This window comes from Pleurodeles waltl, chromosome 9 (genome assembly GCF_031143425.1).
Source record: "Pleurodeles waltl isolate 20211129_DDA chromosome 9, aPleWal1.hap1.20221129, whole genome shotgun sequence".
Classification (NCBI taxonomy): Eukaryota; Metazoa; Chordata; class Amphibia; order Caudata; family Salamandridae; genus Pleurodeles; species Pleurodeles waltl.
The window spans coordinates 637,407,087-637,424,531 of record NC_090448.1 but is presented as its reverse complement, the minus strand read 5'-3'; the positions used below and the strand labels follow the sequence as shown (position 1 = coordinate 637,424,531).

The following is a 17,445-nucleotide window of genomic DNA, read 5'->3' as shown; positions in this document are numbered from 1 at the left end:
TGGGGCAGCACGGCTTCCAAATAGACAGATTCAGATAATATTATTTCAGTACCAATGAATTCAGTTATGTATATGAATTACAATTAAAATTTGATCAGTGCAACATTTTCTAACTTCACAATTAAGAATTATTTATACATAGTTTTGCCCATGTGGAATTTGACAGCATCCAGAGGGGTGTCAAGGGTTTCCCTGTATTCACCAAAGAGTTTATTCCAGTGTCCGAATAAGGAATGGAGCTCACCACTGTTCCCGATAACGAGGGGGAGACGGAAACAGGGGAGGATTTGAGATTACATGTAGACGTTGTACAGACTTCATGCTGCCCATCTTTATAAGGGAACCAGCAATACACACATCCGCTAGTGTAAATATATTATTTCTGTTCTCAGGAGTGAAGTGCATTATTATATTTCTCTTCGACCCCCCTTCTATATTAAACAAAAAACTCATTAATCCTAAAAGGTAATTCATATAGAACTGCTTCTGTTGGTTACAGCACCACTTAATAAATTCATACCTAACACACCCTGGCCTCCAATTAAAGTACAAATGCAAATGATCTTATGCCCACTTGTTAAAGTGCGAATGCTAAAGTGCGTAGGTTACATCTCCTATTAAAGTGCCAGTGCTTAAGTGCCTGGTTACATCTCCATATAGAGACTCTCCTATCACTGACTGACATGCAGAGGAGGATAAACTTTTAACTGCTTCAAAGCACCTGAGCTAAAGTCTCACAGTGCTTTTATAGAGTATTAAAAATGCTATTAAAAGATATCAAAATTCATATCTAACATCCTTACCAAGTACATCCATATAATAACAGTCAATGCATTAAAGGAAAAATCATATGAACATATCAGGTTAACACATCCTTGAAAGAATATCAATGAAAAAATTGCTTCCGAAGGCACTATATTTAAAAAAACGTGCCCATTAAGACTTTGATAGTCTAACATCAACAGTTCGTTAATTTAACAGCTTTAGTGTTTTCTGTACTATCTGATGAATCTCTATAGTCATACAATTTGGTGGTCAGGCTTTAATCAAGAGTTTTTATAGATGAGCACGGAGGCCTTCATCCAAATTGTGTCCTATAGGGACCTCAGCTTTAAAGAGTATTATAATGTTCTATTCATCTCACATCAATTTCAATTCACAATTACTTCCCCTCTGAGCTTTCTTGATATGTTGAATACCATAATATTTCAAATCCCTAGTGTTCCCACCGTGCTTTACCCAAAGATGATTTGATATGGGGTTTGCAAAATCCCTGTTTTTTTTTATTAACCGTAAGTGTTGATGTAGCCTAAGTTTAACTCTATTGGTTGTGCTTATTGATTTTGTCAGAGGCATGTGGCTTTTTGTCAAAAAGTTTTCAAGATAGGCAACTTCTTTTTTATACATGATCTGTGGATAATTCTCTATGGCTTCACGTACATTTTCATTCAACGTTAAGATCCTCCAATTCTTTCTGATATTTTTTTGAGTTCAACATCTCATGGATTGAAATCCATGATAAATCATATATATGTGTCATCCTTGGATGTCTTGATCCTGACGACTAGCAGTTTGTCTTCTCTAAGATGTCCTGTGGATAACCCCCTTTTTCAAAGTGGGCAATCATCTCCGTGGCCGGCATCTCAAAGACATTAATCTGAAGAATTTTGTCTGGTATATAGCAACTCACCAAATAGCACACTCCATTTTAAGGCCTCAGGGTGTCCACTTTTGCATGTAATAAGCTTTTACAGGCTGTGGCTTTTTGATGTATTTTACTGCAAATCATTCTGTTTTAATAACAATGTAACTGTACAAAAAATCAATCATATCTGCGCTAATGTTTTGGGTAAATTTCAAGTTGCATTCATTATTATTTAGAGAAGTAGTGAATGGCTCCAAACTCTATCTGCTCCCCTCCCAAATAATAAATAAATCATTAATAAAACAAGTCCATAGCTTGACATGCTCCAACATAAGTAGATTTTCCTCTGTCCACACAAGTTCTGCTTCCCACCATCCCGTCATTAAATTTGCATATGTGGGGGAATATGATGTGACCATGGCTGTACCTTGTATTTTCCAAGTAGTAAGTGCCATTAAAGATTAATATATTGTGGTGTAAGCAGGAGTGCAGCATTTCTAGGAGCATTTCTGAGTGTTCCATGTAACTCTTGATCTTAAGAAATACCCACACGCGTGAAAACCTTGTTGATGCTGGATGGACATATATAGTGAGACCGCATCAATGTTTGCCATTAAATAATTATTGTTCCAAGGTATGTCATTTATTTTGTTCAGCAAGTCTGTGGAGTCCCTCAAATGTGTGGGCATTTCAAAATATAATGAAAGAGAAACATATTGATCAAACTAGAGGTGTTTCCCAAAAGGGAACCTATTGAACTTACATGTTCTTATTAACCTTTAGCAAAAGTAGATGGTTGGTATAACTGGATGATTAGTCTTCAGATATTTAAATTCCTTTTCGACAATCAGGCACCTTTCTATCCATGTGGGCAATGCTTGATGGTATTCTGTTGCAACTTCATCGATTGGATTATTTTCCAAACTCAGGTAATGTTGTTCAATTTACAGTTGCCTTTCTGCTTCATGTATATATTTAGTGTGGCCTTGAATTACTATATTACTGCCCACATATCAGAAGCATTCATGATGATATTTTGATCCACTTGAAGATCCCTTACAGCCTGGCATCCCTCTCCAGTCATATTATCCCTCATAGGTGTTAATCCATATCATAATTTTTGTCACATTTATTGGTCATTGGGCCCGTTGCTTCACAAATCTGTAAGCCTGAGATTGCCTGAACAGATTCACCTCCTGGAGTACCTATTGAATCTTCTTCCAAAGATCACAATTCTCTTAAATATGGCATATCTTTTGATGATAGAGAAGATGTAGGTGTCTCTGTATTTTCAGTTGTTCTTCTGGTATAAGTGGCAAAATATTTCTTACATTTTAATTTCCTTGGAAATATATACATGTCAATTCTTATATTTGCTAGATCTATTTCCAACCTGGGACAAAAAGACAAGCCTTTATTCCGTACTTTATAATGGTCTTCTGTTAGAGTTTTCAAAGGTAGTTTGTTGACTAAGTTCTCCATATCACATATGTTCATATTCTTCAATTTGTATCTTTTCTCTCCTCTTCCTATCTTTGTTTTCCATTTTCTTTTACTTCTTCAAGTTGTTTTCCTCTTTTGGTCACACACCCTCTTGCCCTTTGCCTGGTAAACACTGAATAAGCCTCATTTCGCCCAAAAAAAATCCAGATTAGATGCAGATGGTCCAGCATTAGCAGAGCTGACCACTGAACTTTCATCAGCTTCCGATGTTTCTTTTCGCTCCAGAGCTTTATTCATAAACTCTCTACTTCTCATGGAGTCACATTTCCTGGCAAATTATAAATTCCCCCATGGGCACCACCAATTCTATCTCTATAGTACTTATTTGCTTTTCTTGTTTGAACCTCAACTTCTTGTTGTATATCTATATACAAGTAAATATACATTTACTGTGCTTGTGTCAACATCTACATTATTTAAACAACTGTAGATCATCAAGGAACACATAGGTGGAGTTGAGTAATAAATCTATACTTACCTATACATTATCCATGTATACTTTACGTACTTATTCACAAGTGAAAAACAGATCATCTGGTACCCAGTAGGGGTGCATGTCCACTGCTCATTGCAATACTCCTGATTAGGGTTTAATTTATGCATGCATGCATCATTTACACACGATCTTTTCAAAATTACCCATGAACTATAATAAAAAAATCAATCCTTTTTTCTCTTTTCGCAGAATATTTCAATGCTCCACCCAATACCTTTGCTAAGAAATATTTTATTGTGCATTCCAAGATGCCTGTCTTGCTTGAAAAAAGGCTCCTGTGCTGTGCATGATAAAGCTCGGATGCCCAGTGCTCCTTGACAGTATTTTCATATTTACCTCTAGACATACTTATTTAGTCTCTGCCACGCCCTGGGAATCTGTAATCTGCTGCTTATCAAGATGCTTATTTACTCCTACTCAGACTTCACATGTTGATCCCTAATGAAATAAAACTGCCTACAATCTCGTTTGACAGAAGTGGTGCTGATTTGCAGAAATAATCTCACTGGTTTGACGAGGAAGCCTTAGTAGCATTTATAATTGAAAATTCTAACAGCTTTACTGACGGTCTCCATTCATCAGAATCCCAGAGTTAGCAAAATACACATCACATGTTCTTTGGTATCCACTGTTATTACAGGAAGTGATGCCACAAGTACCTTGACCCCAAGGACCATCTTGGTTCTTTTGTTTTACATTCTGCATTGAAAGCTTAGGGTACTCTATGTTTATGAACATTGACTGATAAATCCACATTTCCGTTGGTGTATTATTGTGAAATCTGCTTTGTAACATGGCTCAGTAACATGGGGCTGATGCTGAACACCTAGGCCCACCTGATCTACTCTAACACGAGGCACCTTGGGTTCATGTTTGTTGAACTCCGAACCCTTGCTTATAAGCAAGTTCCACAGTTTAGACCTTATGACTTTGTCAAATGCTGTGCTCAGGTCCATAAATGCCAAATAAAGTGTTCTCCCTTGGTGAGCACATATTTAGTCATTATTAGGTGGAGATTTAGACATTGATCCACTGTGCCTATACAGGAGCACACTCGTACTGGGCAGGAGATAGACTATTGGTCTCATTTGGTGATTGCTCAAGCTGATCCAATAGGATTCTTCCCAGTATCTTGACGGTAGAGTCGATCAAGGAAATGGACCAATAACAATGGGGATCACGCCTGTCACCCTTCTTAAAAATGGGGACTATTATTGCCCTAGACCAGGATTTTGGGGGGCCTTGAGCACATACGCAGCTGAGCACATGAGCCAATACCAGTGCCCAGAATAGTAAGTTTGCTCTAAAAAGGTCAACAGGAACTCCATCTGGGCCTAGCACCTTTATACTTCGGCTCCTTTTCACAGCTGAGATAACGTCCTTTTTAGTAATTCCAGGCAGCTTAGAATCTTTCCAGCTCCCCACACCAGTTGGAATACTACACTCCCCACAAGCTGATTCTGTTAAATCATAGAGGCTAGTAAAGTAGCAAACCCATGTATGTTCAAGAACATTCACATCAGTGGGGGGAGGAGAATTATTAGAGATAAGAGATGTGTTGACTACTCTCCAAAACTGTGCTGTGTCATTCCTTTCGCTTGCTATAACCAGTTGTTCCCAAGCCTCTGTTCTAATCGCTTCTTTCCCCCTGTTAATTAGCTCTTTATAGCGCTTCCTACATGCACTAATCATAGCTTGGTCCCTGGGACGTATTTTGATTGCAGTTTTAAGATTACTGTGTGCCTGTGAGCACGTTTATCAAACAAACTATACAGCTTTGTGTTATTTCGACTTCTTGGGGCCGTTAACTGTTCAGAGATCTTTTTACAAATGTTACCAAAAGCCCCTAACACCATAACATGGTCGGACTCTGGGCTCTGACATATTCCAAAATGCTCCTTCTGACTATCCTATAGTGATTCGAGAAAGGCATTGGGTTCAATATCCTGCTACTTTCGCCATATTCCCCTATTTCTAGTAAATTCAATCTGGGTAGCCACTACTTGTTCCTCTGCACTAAGTCCTAAGCTGAGGAGTAAGAGCAAAGGATTATGGTCACTAAAAGGAGTATCTAAAATATCAAATTTGCACACCTTCATTGCCCACACCTTAGTGAGCAGTATACAATTGATTATGGACCCTTTGCCCCACCTATAAATTTTGGTTTTGTTAGAATATGCTTAGCTGCAAGATCCACAAAATCAATATTGTTCATTATTTGTGTAATAAAAACTGACAGAAAGCTAGGGAAGGGAGCACCAAGCTATGTACATGAGGACAAGTGCCTCTGTGTTTCATGCACTGAGTTTGCCACCTCAGAGGCCAATGGTAACAAAGGCAATGCCAGGGTTCGCAAGGGGCAAGCCAGGCACCGGATCCCACCTGGTATCTGACTAAAGATTGCATCACCATTGGTAACTTAGCAGGATGGTCTTTCAGGGTGTCATGAACTTGTGCAATTGTGAATCTCGTGGATACTGGGGAGATTCGGGCACAGAGTGGCGGCACCAAGTCCGCATTACATACAGGCTGCACCTCACTGCTACTAATGCTGCTACTGGTATGCCCATCTGTAAGTGGCGCATCTTCATTTGCTGCTAACTGCTCCTCTACTTATGTTATTTGTTCATCTAGAGCACCCACGGCCGAAGCTAGATAGTTAAGAGAGGACTTTCTGGCATGTGGTTCTTTAATATGTGGGGCAGAGGCACTAGAATTAATCATAGTCTTTTGTTTCCCCATGACGGATTACTACAAATCCACTGTTTACTGCCAATCCACCCAGTTTATTTTAAAAATAGTACATTATACACCTTGTTATCACTGCATATGCATAAAAACAAGTTTTAAAATGTTGGCAGAATAACGCTAGATAACACTAGGTCTTGCTCTGTCTTAACCAGATTTTTGATTGCGCCAGGTGATGATTTCAGCCACCACTGCAAGGTGTTCAGATGGGGGCAATCACATTACTCCACAAAAGTACCTACAACTGAATGCAGTTAAACTCTGCTGTACTTAACAAAACATGCCAAATACAAAAGCCACTTATGTAAAGTATGCCCAATTTACTTGTAACTCCCCTCGCTAGCTCTCCTCGTAAAGTCTGCTCTAGGAAACACAAGGGTCCGGCAAGACAATATCAAGATGCTCTCTGAGTTCGATGGATTACAACGTCTTGGTCCTTATTCTTGTTGGAATAACATAACGCAAACAGAACAAAAACAAGTGAATATAGATGCATGCTTATACAGCACCTTACAGTACTTTTAACCCCTGTTCAGGGGCCAAGAGGGGTGGCCCAGCCCGACCTCTTACGGCTACTGAAGGGCACGGATAGGCCAGCCCTTGGCGGGTGCATCCTGCATGGCGTAGGCGGTCCAAGCACTTTATAGTGTGTCTCACAAAAGGGGCAGGGCTAAGCTCCTCATGGGCCACAGCTCCTGCAGCAAAGTCCTGTGGGAGCTTAAGTCCAGCTCTCCTCTCAGTGTGTGTGTCCTGCCTGGGGCAGTGATCCCAGAGATTTAAAGCGTGTCTCAAAAAGGGGGCACTGCTCAGCTCCTCAAGGACCCCAGCTCCTGAAGAAGAAGACATGTTGGAGTCCTGTGAGAGATAAAGTCCCCCTCTCCTCTCAGCTTGTGTGCATTGGGTGTGGGTCCAAGCACTTTATAGGATGTCTCACAAAGTTCTTCATTTGTCCCAGCTCCTGCAGCAAAATCCTGTGAGAGATGAACTCCCTCTTTCTTCTCAGCTTGTGTGTCCCTAATTTTATTCAAACAATAATAAAAATAAAAAAAATCAACAATAGTTTCTTAGTTTTCGTTTTAGCAGTTAATTTTAGAAGTTCATTTAAGGTTCATTTTCAGGTTTCAGTTTTCAGCAAGACTTAAAAACTGCTTTATTTAGTTCAGGTTGGTTCTTCCCTGATTCAGACTCAGTCTCTCATTCATGTTCAGACTTGTACTGGTGCTGTTTCACCTACGAATAGCCATTTACTGATTCATCATCTTCCTCTTCTTTATAAACCATAGCTAAATACACCCATTCAAATGAGGCATATTTTCTATTTTGAACTCTTTTCCTTGCCGATCTTTCGGCAGCTGGTGATTCACTCCCAGTAGTTTCAGAAGATAATTGTCTCTCAGATTTTGTGTGTAGCTCATAGTGCTTTATTTTACAAATGCTCTTCCTTGGAATATTCTCTTTAGCCTTATCTCTCTCATCAACAGTCTTTGTCTTTTTATTCTCCGAAGAAGCTTTGACTTGACTTCACACTCAAACTCAAACATCTTTGTAACCTTAATCTTTGTACTGCTTGGATCAAGATCAGAGACTATGGCCCTCATTATGACATAGGCGGTAAATGCCACCTACCGCCACAGCGACGGCCGCCCCAAGACGGTCGCCGTGGCTACCTACCATCCGCCATATTATCACTGTAGCTGGAATTCTGCCATAAGGATGGCGGAATTCCAGCTACGGTCATGGCGGGGGGCGGCGGTAAGGTGGCGCTGCTGCCAGCAGCACCGCCACGCCAGTAGAACGCCGCAGACCGTATCATGAAGCATGATACGGCCTGGCGGTGTTCTGCTAGTGGACGCTGCTGCGGGCAGCAGCGCCGTGCCCCGTCTCCTGCCGGAGGACCCGATGCAAGCAGTTAAGTCGGGTGTTCCGACAGGGGAGGGGTGTGGGGGATGTGTTGTGTGTATGTGGGTGGTTGTGTGTATGTTTCTGTGTGCATGCATGAGGGTGTGGTGCGCTTGGAATGCGTATGTGTATGAATGGATGTGAGTGTGCGTGTATGTTGTGATGTGTGAATGCGTGTGTGCTTGTATGTATGTCAGTGTGTGTGGATGTGTGTGTGCATGGATGTATGCATGCGTGGGTAAATGTAGGTATGCTTGTGTGTATGTGTGTGTATGTCTGTGCATGTAGCCGTGTGTATGTTGGGGGGAGGTCGGAAGGGGGAGGGGAAGCGTGGGGGAAGACTCTAGGGAGCCGGAGGGGGGCAGGGGAGACCCTTATCAGTGCCAGAGAAGGAATTCCCTGGCACTAATAGTGCCTACCGCCATGGTTTTCGTAGCTGTAAAAAAGCCACGGAAACCATGGTGGTGGGGGGGGTCATATTCCTGTGGGTGGTCTTGTGACAGCCGTCAGGCTGGAGACTGCAGTCTCCAGCCCGGCGGTCGTTACCGCCGTGGCGGTCGGTGTGGTACATTGGCAGGATAGCTTTTGCCAAACCGCCAATGTCATAATATGGCGGTATGTACCACCATCCTGTTGGTGGTACTACCGCCACTATAACACCGACCGCCGGGGTCATAATGACCCACTTTGTCTTCTTGCTGTTGGTCATGCTTTACTCTTTTGCATGTAATAGTTCTTCACTCTGATCGTCATTTTGAAACTGGACTTCAGGAATTTCAGTTTTTTCATCTGAGCTTTCACTAACCTGAAACTCCACCCTTTCATTCTGCTTTCACACCAGTTTCAAACTCAAAGTCTTCACCCCCCACCCTGGATTCATACTGCAAACTTGAGCTTGACTTTGAGCTCCAATTTTACGGCTGTGTTGGTCATCTGTATCACCTGGTATAGTCCTTTTCAGCGCTCATCTAGTTGTCTCTTAAGGGTATGCTTTCAGATTGCAATCCAATCCCCAGAGCTTCCCAAAAAATATCCTGTATTATGTTGTTATTTCATTCACCTGAGAGATAGATTTCACCATATCAGCCAGACCTTTGAAATAATATTATCAGTTATTGAAACTAGGTCAACTGAAGGTACAAATTAATGCCTCATTGCTCTATCCATGGCAAATTCATGGGACGATAAATCAGTCTTTTTTTTAATCTTGTTTATCAAAAGAGGTGGCAGGGCATCAGGACGTTTTAAACCAGTCTCAATACAAAATGTTGCCAGCTTGTTCTCAAAAGTACTATATGCTCTTTCCACAAGACCTGTGGATTGCCATCGATAACTACAGTGAAATCTCCCATTTACATTGAATGCTATACAGATTATTTGCAAAACCTAATTTTTAAAATGTGCACCACGTTCAGTCCCCATAGAAACTGAGAGACAGAATCGGGGTACCAACTCACTGAACAACAATTTGGCAACTGTAAAACTCTGCTCTCTTTGTGGGAAATTCTTCCAACAATTTAGAAAGTAAGCACCTAATTACTAAGACAAATTCAAGCCCTTAAAGTTTGGCAACCCAATAAAATCTGCTTGGAGTCTTGTAAAGCAGCCTTCTGATTTGGCAATATTACAGTAACTGTTCTTTTCCCCCGGTTTCTTAAATGACGTATCAAACATTAACAGCAAACATTTTTAGCAGCAATTTGAAATCCTGTATCTACCCAGTACTGTTTTAGAATGCATGTGTCTGGTTATGTAAGTACTTAGAATCTGGAAGCACATGTTTATGTTTTGAATTGACATACAAGTCCTTGTATTTTTTTTGTATATCGTACTTTCTCTCATTTTCTTTTCTCGTTTTCTTTGGCATCTTCCTACAAGTCCCTCAATTCACTAAAAGAAAAGTTTGCATTGAATCCATAAAGAAACAATTTGCATTGTTTGTACATTGTAATGCATTGGTTTATAATACTCAATGTTCATTTTACTGTACATCTGATTCTTTTGGTAATGCTCAATATTTTGCTACTTGATCGGCATATCCTTTCCCAAGTGTAATCATATCTTTGCTACCATTATGGGTTGTGTGTTTAACAACAGCAATTTCTTTTAGCTTCTGTATGGATTTAACCAAATCCAGTATATACACACTATTTTCTGTAGGAGCTCCTGAAGATGTCATAAATCTATTTTGTGACCATAGTTGTTTATAGTCATGAACAACACCAAAACCATGTTGACTGTCTGTATAAATCATCTCATTCAAGTTTTCTGATAGCAAACAAGCTCTTGCCAAGGCTACCAGTTCTGCCTCTTGTGGTGGTTACATTTGGCAAAGACGACACTTGCAACATTACAGAAATGGAACACACTGCATAGGCAGCTCTCAATGCTCTGCATACGTCCCTCAAACAAGAACCATCACCAAAAAGTATCGGAGTTTCTTTAATATCTGATCTTGGTTTTGTGCATACGTTAGCCACCTCAATACAATCATGATCTAGTTTGTCATTCATTTCATTGCCATTTTCCCTGCCTTCACAACTCTTGTCTGAAATAGGAAGTAGACGCAGTGTTGCTGCGTTTAAAACTTCTCTGCTGCAAGTATGATCTTCTCAAAACGAGTCAGTCTACTATTTGTCATGTGTTGGGTTCTGGTCCTTGTTAAAAGGAGTGAGGGACATAGACAATGTATGACCCATCACAATCTCATCACTCTATTCAATGGCTAACCAGACAGCTGCAACCCTTTTTAATCACCCTGGAACACTCACAGCTACTGGATTAAATATAGCAGAGAGATAAGCCACTGGGCACATTAAACCTCTGTGTTCTTGTGTAAGAATTGCAAGTACACATCCCTTTCTCTCATGATAGAACAGAAAAAACATCAGATTATAATCAGGCTTCCAGATTGTGGGTGCATGACACAAACTCTCTTTCAGTTTCTTAAGTTCATCAATGTATTCATCTTCAAATGCTACCTGATCTTGGACATCAGTGCATGTCAACCTTACTAACAGCTTCACAATTAAGAAAAAGTCTGGAATCCACTGACAGGAGTATACAACAATTCCAAACAAAATCTGAACTTTTCGGGGTGTTTGGCTGAATTTCAGAATTGCAGAAACACATTTTTTTAGAGACTTTTCTCACACTCATTTAAATATGGTGACCAAGATAGATAACTTCTTTTTTGCAATACTGCATTTTAGTTGGGGAACTCTGATGTCTACTCTCAGCCAAATGATTCAACAAGGCAATTCTATCTTGTTTACAATCCCCTTTCATCTTAGATGTGATCAGTAGATCATTAATATATTGGTTAAGCACTGATTTGCATGGCAACCTCAAGCTCTCAAGATCTTTCTTTGGGAATTGTGAGGAAATTCAAGGACTTTTAGTACACCCTTGTGGGTTTCTACACCACAAAAGAACATTATTCAAAAATTGGAATACAAAAAGGAATTGCGACTCCTCATGCAGACGAATTCAGAAGAACATCTGGCAATAATCAGTGAGTGTACACCATTCTGTTCTGAAGGATTTGAAACAAAATCACTGCTGGATTCTGCACACTAGACAACATGGAACAACAACCTTATTAATTTTGCAGTGATCTTGTATAATTCTCCACCTACTATTTGGGTTTTTAATTCCCATTACAGGACAGAAACAAGGACTGCCAAGTTCTTCCTGGATGATTCCCTGCTCATTCTTTTTTTCAATCGCTGGTTTCATCCCTTCTGCCTCTTTTGTAGGTCAGCACTGTCTTGTTGTGGGAAAAATTGCATCAAGTTTATCTTTATTAACTAGTTTGCTTTTTTAATCAATCCAATCTCTTATCTAGGAAAATCCAATGCCCCATCCTTGAGAGTATGTCATAAATCCAGAGGCAAGTCGTCTTTAGTTAGAACTGAGTACAACTCAACTCTTGAATCTGTGGAGTTCAGTTTGAACATAGAATCTTCATACTCTGCTTATTTTGCTACACCACCCGGTGTACAATATAGCACACAATTCATTGTGCACAGCAAGTTCCTTCCCAATAAGTTCACTGGACTTGAATCACACAAAATAAACTGGTGCTTACTTGCTGTCTGCTCAATTTGTATCAGGACATCTGCAATGTAGGTAACAATGTGTTTATTACTGATTCCTACAACTTGGGCTTCTCTCCCCGAGAAGGGTAGGTTTGGGACTTCCACAGAATGAACTCTAGAACAGGTAGTCCTGCATCGATCAAAATTGAAACAGGATGGCCATTGACTTCTCCATCAGCTTATGGGCCACTTTGGTTTACTTCTAAGAATTCTTCAGGTATTCAATCCTCCTCCCTCAGGCACCGTAATTGTGTACAACTCCTTGACAATTCATCACTCAGAATCAATGGATTCTGCTGGTACCCTGCATTACAGGGCATCTTATTTCTCTAAATTTGCTGTATCACTGGAGCTGTTGGCATCAGCATTCAAAATGAATTCAGGCTCTGTATATTCTGCACATTCTGCTCTGAATTCTGCATATTTGGAACCAACATATTATCAATTTGTATTTTTAAAACCTGATTTATATTCCCCTGACTCCTATAATGGTTCTGACAACATTTACTCTTCCAGTGGCTGATCTTCCTACAGAAGTGACAAAGTATATGCTTTTTTATCATTTCAAAACTCACATTTATACTGTCACCTGTACTACCACTCTGTATCTGTACCTGGTTAATTTAATTAGTTGCGGTTTGCTCAAAATTCATATTTGAACCTATTTTTGATTTTGGAACCCTTTATCAACTGCTTTGTGTGGTCAATCATCAGCTTTTCTTTAACCTTTTTCTGCTTTGTCTCAAAATAGTCACCAAAAATTTGTGCTAACATCAAGATCTCATCTACCCTTTGTCTGCCAAAACAACTCACTTTGTTGAATGTGATTACTAATTTGTGGGCCGAATATATGCATGAACGCAAATACGAAACCACTAACCCCATATTTTTCAGCATTATTGATTCTGCTTATTGATGTGCATTAACCACTTGTAAAAGAATGCACTGATTCTTTTAGCTCTTGTGAGGTTCCCAAAATGTTATGGCAATTAACATTCTTCTCAGGGACTCATTTTTCCAAATTATCAATCACAACCTTATATTCATCTGCTCTCTCTGTAGCTGATGTATTGTTAGGACCAATTGTAGCTGGATCGTGTGTTGGCCATTTAATCACAAATTTACACTCTTACAACAAATCTCCAGGAACCACAATTTAAAATTATGAATTCAGATATGTCCACAGCATCTGAGAAATGTTTATCCACGTAATGCACTTCATCAGACTACTTTGCTGGAACCTCTCACAACTTTGGAAAATATTTTGTAAATGCGTACAGATTTGCTTGTGTCCACTGTACATGTAAAGTTTCCCTCCATGAACCTCTCTCAGAGGAAATTCCAAAACTTTTCCTGCTCCATCTTCCAATTCACTTGCAACACGTCTCACTCTACCTTTAACCCCTTCCAATTGCTTTTAACGTGCTGTCCCTTTCTTATATCTTTCTCTGTATTTCTTCAAATCATCCCAATCCCTGTTTTTTTCAATTAAATGTTTATTATGAGTTGTTAAGGTAATCAAGCCCATTTCCTTGATTTCATCATGTATTAAATCCATTTAAAATGTTGTTTTACATACTTCCTTTTGCTGATATTAGCCCCTAATTCATCGGCTAATTCCTCTAATTTATAGTACGCCTCATTTGCACATCTGGCTGCTTCTTTAATCAAACATCTCATGTCATCAGCATTATAAGTGAGCATCCTATTTAAATCCAAATTGCCATGAAGCATCTCACCAAATTAAATTTTTAAAATACCAGTGCTAATTTCTTTAGAAGGCTCCTCGATCACCACTATTCCTGTATGTGTATCAGCCTAAATTTGTGTTTCGGATTGCCCAGCTCTACTTGTACTAAGTACTACTGTTATTTCCTTTCCTGTCGGTGCATTCAGTACCACTCCACTAGGAGCTTGGAACACCAAATTATCTCCCTCACCTCATGTATCTAGTCTCATAGTAGTAGGAGTTGTGTCTGCTGCTCTGTCTGAATATAGAAGAGGTCTAGAACTTTAAAGCTCACTTATAGATATGTTAGTGTTTTCATTTTAGTTTCATTCTGATCCTCTTTCTCACTAACTGCAACAGGTAATGTTTTATGGATTCAATAATTTCCTAAATCCAACTTTTTTCCTGCCATTCTATTTTGCTCTCAGGCCAATGTCAACATTATCTGTTCACCTGCTTTGCTACCTTTTTCTTTCTTTTTCTGTCACCATGCAATCCCATTTATTAAGTTATCAAACTGTATAGGTCTGGGGATTGACTTTATGTCATACATGGTTTGTCTGAAGCAATCTAGCTTCCTCACATTGAAGGTACCCCTAATGTAAATTAGCAGTATATTTATTCCAATCTGAAATCCAGGTACACGTATAGTACCCGATCTCTCACATCACCTCCTAGGCTGGCGCGCTTTCATTTGACATTTTCCGACCCTCCCTAAGTACAACAGTAACCTTGGGTTTTAACAACAAATTTCCCATTGTTCTCAATTAGTTCAGGCAAAAATAAAGTAAAAAATCAATCAATATCACAGCAACCAAATTAGCGAACAACAACCAATTACAGTGCTGCTCTGTCAAAGGTTAGCCTAAAACAGCACAGCTCCATCAATCAGAGTCCTGCTTTGTGATGATGTGCCACCAATTCCAGTGCTGCTTCCTGGCTGGGCAACCAATAACATCATAACTTCCCCATGAAATGGAAAACAATTGCAAAACCTCTTTAGGCTAATAAACTCAATAAAACCTCTGTTTTCCTTAGAAGGAAAGGAAGGAAAAGTCAGTAAATCAAGTATCACAGTTAAAAAGCAAACCATGAAACTTCAAAAACAAGAACAAATTCAAAATCAAGAACAAAAAAACAAAAACGATCCATAAAGGACTCCAATCCACTAGGCAGACTTCCATCCAGTGGCAGTGTACCCTAGTTAGTACACTTGTTCTGTGCACAATAGCAAAGTACACTCAAACAAATTAGGCACACAATCCAGAAAATAAAACTCATTAATTCCCAGTCCCTATCAATGTGTAAGAGGCACCACACACCACATTAGAACCAATATATCTTGAGATCTTAGAATTTCTGAAACTCCACTAACAAAACGAATCAATATTTATTTATTTCTGTCTCCTGACATAGCGAACAACTCACTCCTGAAGGAGTATCTCAGTGCTCTGCTGATCTGGCAAGTATAACACCTAAAAACAGCCAAGTTTTTGGAATTTTTTAGAATATCTAAAAGCAGAGCAAATACGGAGATTAAAAAGAAGATTTATACAGTAGTAAGGAGCCATATATGAAAAAGATCTGCCTCCAAACCTAGAGGTATGAATGTGTGGGATGAGCAAGAGCACTTTGTTAGAGGACCTTAGCTCGCTGGAGGGCTGATAGTGACTTAGACGTGAGTATAGGGAAGCGAGTCTTGTGAAGTGCCTAATGCATCAGGCAGCAGATTTTATAGACAGCTCGCTTTGTGCTAGGCAGCCACTGAAATTGCCTTAAAATATGGGTGGAGGGTGTCGGAGCTTGTAGATTGCAGATCAGCCGTGTGTCTGTGAGCCAAGGGACGACTTTTTTCATAAGTCTCATTGTAGCAAAACATGAGCTGCATGTGACATTAACTTGGACTTTCACTGACAAGGATTGTTCTAGTTTTTCTCCAAGATTTTTCACCACCTGCTTGGGCACAGGGGATGGGCCAAGTTCTGGAGGCCAACAGTCCGCTGATCATAAATCTATTGCTTTGCCAAATTGCACGATCCCCATCTTCTCACTGTTGAATTACAGACAGTTCTTATGCATCCAAACAGCAATTTCTCTCATGCAGCCCACAAACATGTCCTTCAATTTATCAGGATCAGGGCCAAATGAGATGAGGAGTTGTGTGTCATCTGCATATGACGCGATCTCCACACCACACAATCTCACAATCTGAGCTAGCGGTGTTACATATATGTTGAACAAAGTGGGGCTCAAGCATGATCCTTGAGCGACCCCCTGGTTAGTGAATATCGTTCTTGGCTTGAAAAGGCCAAGACAGACATTTTGCATGCAATTGTCCAGGAAGTCCCAGAGTCAGTGTAGTGCTCTGCCATGGAGACCTGCTGAATGTAATCTGCGGATTAGAATGGAATGAGAGACCATGGCAAAGGCCTCAGAAAGGTCCAATAACACTAACATTACCAGCGTTCTTACATCTAAAGAGAGACTGATGTTGTCAGTGATTGCTAATCGTGCAGTCTCAGTGCTGTGTAGCTTTCTAAAACCCAAGTGAGGGGTGTCTTATGCTATTCTAGAAAGGTTGTTAGCTGTTTATTAATATAACTTTCTAGAGTATTTGCCTATTGGGGTAACGCAAAATCAGTCTATAGTTGGAGAGGACGTCGGGTTTAGCTGAGGTTTTTTTTTAAAAGCGCAAGATACCACTGCACATTTCCATTCTTTGGGCACTTTGGCCGTGGCTTGAGACAGGTTAAATATTTATTTCAATGCTGGTGCCTGGTAGCTGGCTAAAATGGCTGTTATCCTAGGAGGACACAGGTCCTGGGAATTGCCTGATTAAACAGATTCAAGCATGCCCTGCACCACAGTTTGAAATTCTTCAAGATAGCTGTGGGATTTGGATGAGGGAGGTTTATCTCAAATTCCATATCCAGTTGATCCAAGATTACATAGAAAGTTTTATCAATTGAGCTAATCTTCACTTCAAAGAAGTCGTTTAGATTATCACAGAGAACTTGAGAAGCCTCTATAGTAGAAGCACAGACAAGGGGTTTTGTAAAGCTTTTGAAAGCTTTGTATAATTCTTTAGTAGAGTTGCTTGCATTAGAAATAGTGGCAGCTATATATGCCTTCCCAGCCACCCTAATCATATTATGAGAATTTGCCAGCCAAATCTGGTATTCTGTTTTCTATGCAGAGGACTTTGTGAGACACCATTTGCTTTCAAGGCATTTGCAGGCCTATTTTTCGTGACGCAGGGAGTCTGTATAGCATGGGGCTTCCATCATAGAGGAGTTAGTGATGAATTTTCTAAAAGGTGCAATTT

General features: G+C 40.0%; 1 protein-coding gene across 1 annotated transcript in view; it reads left to right on the top strand.

The window, feature by feature from the left end:
- LOC138259788 (protein jagged-1b-like) overlaps positions 1 to 17,445 on the top strand; it is a 439,654-nt gene that overhangs the window by 406,503 nt on the left and 15,706 nt on the right. The gene's annotated exons all lie outside the window — the stretch shown is intronic.